Genomic DNA, 9,749 nt, shown 5'->3' on the forward strand with positions numbered 1-9,749 from the left:
GTGACAGGATCCCTGCACACCGCCCATGCACTGAATAGGGAGCTTGGGGGACTGTCCCCACTCCTTCCCCTTAAACCCCATGCCTCTTCCAAGCTTCCACATCCTGGAGGAAGCCGGCATCTGATGGCCAGTTCTTTCTGGGAGTTGTTTCTCGAGTTCAGGGTAGGCGCCTGGTGGCAAGCCCATGTCTCCACCACGGACAGGTGGCCAAGGAGCTGCTGTCTCCTTGAGCCCAAAGGCTCAGGACAGGCATGCTTTCTGCCCAGACTCCTTCCTCAGAGTGGAGCCCTTTCCCCTGCCCTAATCTTCCCCTCGTGTCTCCTTAGCAGCCAGGCTTTCCTCGCTCTGCCGTGACAGACGTGTCCCTTTCCTTAAGGCTCTTTCCACAGGCGCCACCGCGCTTCTCTCTCAGGCAGAGGGGTTGCCCAGGCAAAGAGGATTTCGCTCCATGCGGTTTATTACACCGTGCTGTGGAGACTAGCTCTGGCAAGCAGCAGGCAGCATCCCACAGACCAGACTCTGACTTCCCAAAGAACGCTGTGTTTTCCCAGAGGGGATGCCCCGGCAAAGAGGCTTTCGCTCTATGCGGGTTTCTCCCATCATGCTGCCACACTAGGCTAAGGCAAGCAACAAAAGCAGCCCACAGAACCAACTCTGATTTCCTAGCGACTGCTATGCTTTCGCAGAGGTTTTCAGCTTGGTGCGAACCGCACTTCGCTGCTGCTTCCTTAGCAAGGCTATGGTCGTTCGCTCTGTGGAGGCAGGAATGAAGAGCCGCGGGAGAGCTGTTTCTCTTGTGCTTTGCATTCCCGGGCTCCCAGTTCGCGCCCAGGGTTCACCTTACTAAGCCGAACTAAGCAGACACAGTCACAACCTTGCAGCAGCGTGCGTGGCCTAGCATGGCACTCTATGCCTATTACCATCTCCTGGCGTAGGTAAGGCTTAGCCTTTTGCTCTGACGCTCAGGCAGACTCGGGGTCTAGGCCAGTGCCTTCACCACAGGAGAGAGAAGGCGACAGGATCCCTGCACACGGCCCGTGCACTGGGATGGGGAACTGTGGGGGACTGTCTCCACTCCTTACCAGGCACAAACCCTGCCACCCACAACACTGCCACATCTTGGTGGAAGACGGCATCTGACTGCCCGTTTATCCATGGGGTTGTTTCTGCGAGTTCCGGGTATGGCACCTTGGAGCAAGCCCGACTGCCGACGGGGCAGGTGGCCAAGGTGATGCGGTCCCCTTGGGACCAGAGGCACAGGACAGGCCTGCCTTCTGCCCAGACTCCTTCCACAGAGTGGAGCCCTTTCCCCTGCCCTAATCTTCCCCTCGTGTCTCTTTAGCAGCCAGGCTTCCGTCGCTCTGCCCTGACAAACGTGTCCATTTCCTTAAGGCTCTTTCCACAGGCGTCACCGCGCTTCTTTCTCAGGCAGAGGGGTTGCCCAGGCAAAGAGGATTTCGCTCCATGCGAGTGTATTACACCGTGCTGTGGAGACCAGCTCTGGCAAGCAGCAGGCAGCATCCCACAGACCCGACTTTGATTTCCCAAAGAATGGTGTGCTTTCCCAGAGGGGATGCCCTGTCAAAGAGGCTTTCGCTCTATGCGGGTTTCTCCCATCGTGCTGCGAATACTAGGCTAAGGCAAGCAGCAAAAGCAGCCCACAGAACCAACTCTGATTTCCCAGCGACTGCTATGCTTTTGCAGAAGTTTTCAGCTTGGTGCGAACCGCACTTCTCTGCTGCTTCCTCAGCAAGGCTTTGGTCGTTCGCTCTGTTGTGGCTGGGATGAAGAGCCGCGGGAGAGCTGGTGCCTCTTGGGCCTTGCATTCCTGGGCTCCCCGTTAGCGCCTGGGGTTGACCTTGCTAAGCCGAACTAAGCAGACATAATCACAACCCTACAGCAGCGTGCATGGTTTAGGAGGGCACTCTATGCCTATTACCAATCCTGTCATAGGTAAGGCTTTGACTTTTGCTAATGCGCTCAGGCAGACTCGAGGTCTAGGCCAGTGCCTTCACCACAGGAGAGAGGAGGCAACAGCATCCCTGCACACGACCCGTGCACTGGGATGGGGAACTGTGGGGTCTGTATCCACTCCTTACCAGGCACACCCCTGCCACCCACAACACTGCCACATCTTGGTGGAAGACAGCATCTGACTGCCCGTTTCTCCATGGGGTTGTTTCTGCGAGTTCCGGGTATGGCAACTGGGGGCAAGCCCGACTGCCCTTGGGACAGGTGGCCTAGGAGATGCTCTCCCCTTGGGACCAGAGGCACAGGACAGGCCTGCCATCTGCCCGACTCCTTCCTCAGAGTGGAGCACGCGCCCCTGCCCTAGTCGTCCACTCATGTCTCCTTAGCAGCCAGGCTTCGATCTCTCCGCACAGGGAGTGGGTGACACTTGTCTTGCCACTGGCCTGCTGTTCCTGCCATGGCAGGCTATCCTGCTTCCCAAGCGTTTCCGGACCCCAAGGCCAAGGGCTCCTTCTCATCCCAGGGGGCGGCATGCGGGGCCTTCCCCACACTTCCTCCTGGGGAGCGCGGTGACAGACTTGTGCGACCATGCTTCTCTTTCAGGCAGAGGGCATGCTAGGGCAAAGGGTATTTCGCTCCATGCGGGTATCTTCCACCGTGCTGCGGAGACTAGCTCAGGCAAGCAGCAGCAGCATCCCCAAACCCAACTCTGAATTCCCTACGAATGCGGTGCTTTCCCAGGGGTGATGCCCAGGCAAAGAGGCTTTCACTGTATGCGGGTTCTCCCACCGCGATTTCTCCCACTGGGAGACTGAGCTCAGACAAGCAGCAGCAGCCCGCCGAACATTTCTCAGCGAATGCTGTGCTTTCGCAGAGGCTTTGCCTTGGAGCGAACAGCACTTCGCCACTGCTTCCTCAGCAAGGCTTCAGTCTCGTCAGGGAAGAAGAGCTGCGGGAGAGCTGGTGCCTCTTCTGTCTTCCTTTCCCGCGCTCCATGTTCACGTCCTGGGTTCACCCTGCCAGGCCGAACTAAGCAGACAGAGCCACAAAAGTGCAGTAGCCTGCGTAGCCTAGGATGGCACTCTATGCACACAAACATCTCCCGGGTAGGCATCGCTTGGCCTTTTACTCTGGCGCTCAGGCGGACTCGCAGACTAAGCCAGTGCTTTCCCCACAGGAAAGGAGAGGTGACAGAATCCCTGCACACCGCCCGTGCACTGAATAGGGAGCTTTGGGGGACTGTCCCCACTCCTTCCCCTTAAACCCCGTGCCTCCTCCAAGCTTCCCCATCCTGGAGAAAGCCGGCTTCTGATGCCCAGTTCTTTCTGGGAGTTGTTGCTCACGTTCAGGGTAGGCGCCTGGTGGCAAGCCCATGTCTCCACCACGGATAGGTGGCCAAGGAGCTGCTGTCTCCTTGAGCCCAATGGCTGAGGACAGGCATGCTTTCTGCCCAGACTCCTTCCTCAGAATGGAGCCCTTTCCCCTGCCCTAAGCTTCCCCTCGTTTCTCCTTAGCAGCCAGGCTTCCATCTCTCTGTCGTGACAGACGTGTCCCTTTCCTTAAGGCTCTTTCCACAGGCGCCACCGCGCTTCTCTCTCAGGCAGAGGTGATGCCCAGGCAAAGAGGATTTCGCTCCATGCGGGTGTATTACACCGTGCTGTGGAGACCAGCTCTGGCAAGCAGCAGGCAGCATCCCACAGACCCCACTCTGATTTCCCAAAAAATGCTCTGCCTTCCCAAGGGGATGCCCCGGCAAAGAGTCTTTCGCTCTATGCGCGTTTCTCCCATCGTGCTGTGAATACTAGGCTAAGGCAAGCAGCAAAAGCAGCCCACAGAACCAACTCTGATTTCCCAGCGAGTGCTATGCTTTCGCAGAGGTTGTCAGCTTGGCGCGAACCGCACTTCGCTGCTGCTTCCTCAGCAAGGCTTTGGTCATTTGCTCTGTCGCGGCAGGGATGAAGAGTCGCGGGAGAGGTGGTGCCTCTTGGGCCTTCCATTCCCGGGCTCCCAGTTCGCGCCCAGGGTTCACCTTGCTAAGCCGAACTAAGCAGACACAGTCACAACCCTGCAGCAGTGTGCGTGGCCTAGCATGGCACTCTATGCCCATTACCATCTCCTGGCGTAGGTAAGGCTTAGCCTTTTGCTCTGACGCTCAGGCAGACTCGGGGTCTAGGCCAGTGCCTTCACCACAGGAGAGAGGAGGCGACAGCATCCCTGCACAGGGCCCGTGCACTGGGATGGGGAACTGTGGGGGACTGTCTCCACTCCTTACCAGGCACACCCCCTGCCACCCACAACACTGCCACATCTTGGTGGAAGACGGCATCTGACTGCCCGTTTCTCCATGGGGTTGTTTCTGCGAGTTCCGGGTATGGCACCTGGGGGCAAGCCCGACTGCCCTTGGGACAGGTGGCCTAGGAGATATTCTCCCCTTGGGACCAGAGGCACAGGACAGGCCTGCCATCTGCCCAGACTCCTTCCTCAGAGTGTAGCACGCGCCCTTGCCCTAGTCGTCCCCTCATGTCTCCTTAGCACCCAGGCTTCAATCTCTCCGCACAGGGAGCGGGTGACACTTGTCTTGCCACTGGCCTGCTGTTCGTGCCATGGCAGGCTATTCTGCTTCCCAAGCGTTTCCCGACTCCAAGGCCAAGGGCTCCTTCTCATCCCAGGGGGCGGCGTGCTGTGCCTTCACCACACTTGCTCCTGGGGAGGGCGGTGACAGACTTGTGCGACCATGCTTCTCTCTCAGGCAGAGGGGATGCTAGGGCAAAGGGTATTTCGCTCCTTGCGGTATCTTTCACAGTGCTGCGGAGACTAGCTAAGGCAAGCAGCAGCAGCATCCCCAAACCCAACTCTGATTTCCCTACGAATGCTGTGCTTTCCCAGGAGAGATGCCCAGGCAAAGAGGCTTTCACTGTATGCGGGTTTCTCCCACTGCCATTTCTCCCACTGGGAGACTGGGCTCAGACAAGCAGCAGCAGCCCGCAGATCATTTCTCAGCGAATGCTGTGTTTTCGCAGAGGTTTTGCCTTGGAGCGAACAGCACTTCGCCGCTGCTTCCTCAGCAAGGCTTCAGTCGCGTCAGGGAAGAAGAGATGCGGGAGAGCTGGTGCCTCTTGGGCCTTGCTTTCCCGGGCTCCATGTTCGCGTCCTGGGTTCACCCTGCCAGGCCGAACTAAGCGGACAGAGCCACAAAAGTGCAGTAGTGTGCATTTCCTAGGATGGCACTTTATGCACACAAACATCTCCCGGGTAGGCATCGCTTGGCCCTTTACTCTGCCGCTCAGGAGGACTCGCGGACTTAGCCAGTGCTTTCCCCACAGGAAAGGAGAGGTGACAGGATCCCTGCACACCGCCCGTGCACTGAATAGGGAGCTTGGGGGACTGTCCCCACTCCTTCCCCTTAAACCCCATGCCTCTTCCAAGCTTCCAAGTCCTGGAGGAAGCCGGCATCTGATGGCCAGTTCTTTCTGGGAGTTGTTTCTCGAGTTCAAGGTAGGCGCCAGGTGGCAAGCCCATGTCTCCACCACGGACAGGTGGCCAAGGAGCTGCTGTCTCCTTGAGTCCAAAGGCTCAGGACAGGCATGCTTTCTGCCCAGACTCCTTCCTCAGAGTGGAGCCCTTTCCCCTGCCCTAATCTTCCCCTCGTGTCTCCTTAGCAGCCAGGCTTTCCTCGCTCTGCCGTGACAGACGTGTCCCTTTCCTTAAGGCTCTTTCCACAGGCACCACCGCGCTTCTCTCTCAGGCAGAGGGGATGCCCAGGCAAAGAGGATTTCGCTCCATGCGGGTTTATTATACCGTGCTGTGGAGACCAACTCTGGCAAGCAGCAGGCCGCATCCCACAGACCCGACTCTGATTTCCCAAAGAATGCTGTGCTTTCCCAGAGGGAATGCTACGGCAAAGAGGCTTTCGCTCTATGCGTGTTTCTCCCACTGCCATTTCTCCCACTGGGAGACTGAGCTCAGGCAAGCAGCAGAAGCCCGCCAAACATTTCTCAGCGAATGCTGTGCATTCGCAGAGGCTTTGCCTTGGAGCGAACAGCACTTCGCCACTGCTTCCTCAGCAAGGCTTCAGTCGCGTCAGGGAAGAAGAGCTGCTGGAGAGCTGGTGCCTCTTCTGTCTTCCTTTCCCGCGCTCCATGTTCACGTCCTGGGTTCACCCTGCCAGGCCGAACTAAGCAGACAGAGCCACAAAAGTGCAGTAGCCTGCGTAGCATAGGATGGCACTCTATGCACACAAACATTTCACAGGGTAGGCATCGCTTGGCCTTTTACTCTGGCGGACTCGCAGACTAAGCCAGTGCTTTCCCCACAGGAAAGGAGAGGTGACAGGATCCCTGCACACCGCCCATGCACTGAATAGGGAGCTTGGGGGACTGTCCCCACTCCTTCCCCTTAAACCCCATGCCTCTTCCAAGCTTCCACATCCTGGAGGAAGCCGGCATCTGATGGCCAGTTCTTTCTGGGAGTTGTTTCTCGAGTTCAGGGTAGGCGCCTGGTGGCAAGCCCATGTCTCCACCACGGACAGGTGGCCAAGGAGCTGCTGTCTCCTTGAGCCCAAAGGCTCAGGACAGGCATGCTTTCTGCCCAGACTCCTTCCTCAGAGTGGAGCCCTTTCCCCTGCCCTAATCTTCCCCTCGTGTCTCCTTAGCAGCCAGGCTTTCCTCGCTCTGCCGTGACAGACGTGTCCCTTTCCTTAAGGCTCTTTCCACAGGCGCCACCGCGCTTCTCTCTCAGGCAGAGGGGTTGCCCAGGCAAAGAGGATTTCGCTCCATGCGGTTTATTACACCGTGCTGTGGAGACTAGCTCTGGCAAGCAGCAGGCAGCATCCCACAGACCAGACTCTGACTTCCCAAAGAACGCTGTGTTTTCCCAGAGGGGATGCCCCGGCAAAGAGGCTTTCGCTCTATGCGGGTTTCTCCCATCATGCTGCCAACACTAGGCTAAGGCAAGCAACAAAAGCAGCCCACAGAACCGACTCTGATTTCCTAGCGACTGCTATGCTTTCGCAGAGGTTTTCAGCTTGGTGCGAACCGCACTTCGCTGCTGCTTCCTTAGCAAGGCTATGGTCGTTCGCTCTGTGGAGGCAGGAATGAAGAGCCGCGGGAGAGCTGTTTCTCTTGGGCTTTGCATTCCCGGGCTCCCAGTTCGCGCCCAGGGTTCACCTTACTAAGCCGAACTAAGCAGACACAGTCACAACCCTGCAGCAGTGTGCGTGGCCTAGCATGGCACTCTATGCCCATTACCATCTCCTGGCGTAGGTAAGGCTTAGCCTTTTGCTCTGACGCTCAGGCAGACTCGGGGTCTAGGCCAGTGCCTTCACCACAGGAGAGAGGAGGCGACAGCATCCCTGCACAGGGCCCGTGCACTGGGATGGGGAACTGTGGGGGACTGTCTCCACTCCTTACCAGGCACACCCCCTGCCACCCACAACACTGCCACATCTTGGTGGAAGACAGCATCTGACTGCCCGTTTCTCCATGGGGTTGTTTCTGCGAGTTCCGGGTATGGCACCTGGGGGCAAGCCCGACTGCCCTTGGGACAGGTGGCCTAGGAGATATTCTCCCCTTGGGACCAGAGGCACAGGACAGGCCTGCCATCTGCCCAGACTCCTTCCTCAGAGTGTAGCACGCGCCCTTGCCCTAGTCGTCCCCTCATGTCTCCTTAGCACCCAGGCTTCAATCTCTCCGCACAGGGAGCGGGTGACACTTGTCTTGCCACTGGCCTGCTGTTCGTGCCATGGCAGGCTATTCTGCTTCCCAAGCGTTTCCCGACTCCAAGGCCAAGGGCTCCTTCTCATCCCAGGGGGCGGCGTGCTGTGCCTTCACCACACTTGCTCCTGGGGAGGGCGGTGACAGACTTGTGCGACCATGCTTCTCTCTCAGGCAGAGGGGATGCTAGGGCAAAGGGTATTTCGCTCCTTGCGGTATCTTTCACAGTGCTGCGGAGACTAGCTAAGGCAAGCAGCAGCAGCATCCCCAAACCCAACTCTGATTTCCCTACGAATGCTGTGCTTTCCCAGGAGAGATGCCCAGGCAAAGAGGCTTTCACTGTATGCGGGTTTCTCCCACTGCCATTTCTCCCACTGGGAGACTGGGCTCAGACAAGCAGCAGCAGCCCGCAGATCATTTCTCAGCGAATGCTGTGTTTTCGCAGAGGTTTTGCCTTGGAGCGAACAGCACTTCGCCGCTGCTTCCTCAGCAAGGCTTCAGTCGCGTCAGGGAAGAAGAGATGCGGGAGAGCTGGTGCCTCTTGGGCCTTGCTTTCCCGGGCTCCATGTTCGCGTCCTGGGTTCACCCTGCCAGGCCGAACTAAGCGGACAGAGCCACAAAAGTGCAGTAGTGTGCATTTCCTAGGATGGCACTTTATGCACACAAACATCTCCCGGGTAGGCATCGCTTGGCCCTTTACTCTGCCGCTCAGGAGGACTCGCGGACTTAGCCAGTGCTTTCCCCACAGGAAAGGAGAGGTGACAGGATCCCTGCACACCGCCCGTGCACTGAATAGGGAGCTTGGGGGACTGTCCCCACTCCTTCCCCTTAAACCCCATGCCTCTTCCAAGCTTCCAAGTCCTGGAGGAAGCCGGCATCTGATGGCCAGTTCTTTCTGGGAGTTGTTTCTCGAGTTCAAGGTAGGCGCCAGGTGGCAAGCCCATGTCTCCACCACGGACAGGTGGCCAAGGAGCTGCTGTCTCCTTGAGTCCAAAGGCTCAGGACAGGCATGCTTTCTGCCCAGACTCCTTCCTCAGAGTGGAGCCCTTTCCCCTGCCCTAATCTTCCCCTCGTGTCTCCTTAGCAGCCAGGCTTTCCTCGCTCTGCCGTGACAGACGTGTCCCTTTCCTTAAGGCTCTTTCCACAGGCGCCACCGCGCTTCTCTCTCAGGCAGAGGGGATGCCCAGGCAAAGAGGATTTCGCTCCATGCGGGTTTATTATACCGTGCTGTGGAGACCAACTCTGGCAAGCAGCAGGCCGCATCCCACAGACCCGACTCTGATTTCCCAAAGAATGCTGTGCTTTCCCAGAGGGAATGCTACGGCAAAGAGGCTTTCGCTCTATGCGTGTTTCTCCCACTGCCATTTCTCCCACTGGGAGACTGAGCTCAGGCAAGCAGCAGAAGCCCGCCAAACATTTCTCAGCGAATGCTGTGCATTCGCAGAGGCTTTGCCTTGGAGCGAACAGCACTTCGCCACTGCTTCCTCAGCAAGGCTTCAGTCGCGTCAGGGAAGAAGAGCTGCTGGAGAGCTGGTGCCTCTTCTGTCTTCCTTTCCCGCGCTCCATGTTCACGTCCTGGGTTCACCCTGCCAGGCCGAACTAAGCAGACAGAGCCACAAAAGTGCAGTAGCCTGCGTAGCATAGGATGGCACTCTATGCACACAAACATTTCACAGGGTAGGCATCGCTTGGCCTTTTACTCTGGCGGACTCGCAGACTAAGCCAGTGCTTTCCCCACAGGAAAGGAGAGGTGACAGGATCCCTGCACACCGCCCATGCACTGAATAGGGAGCTTGGGGGACTGTCCCCACTCCTTCCCCTTAAACCCCATGCCTCTTCCAAGCTTCCACATCCTGGAGGAAGCCGGCATCTGATGGCCAGTTCTTTCTGGGAGTTGTTTCTCGAGTTCAGGGTAGGCGCCTGGTGGCAAGCCCATGTCTCCACCACGGACAGGTGGCCAAGGAGCTGCTGTCTCCTTGAGCCCAAAGGCTCAGGACAGGCATGCTTTCTGCCCAGACTCCTTCCTCAGAGTGGAGCCCTTTCCCCTGCCCTAATCTTCCCCTCGTG

Source organism: Mustela nivalis (genome assembly GCF_964662115.1).
Source record: "Mustela nivalis genome assembly, contig: HAP1_SCAFFOLD_441, whole genome shotgun sequence".
NCBI lineage: Eukaryota > Metazoa > Chordata > Mammalia > Carnivora > Mustelidae > Mustela > Mustela nivalis.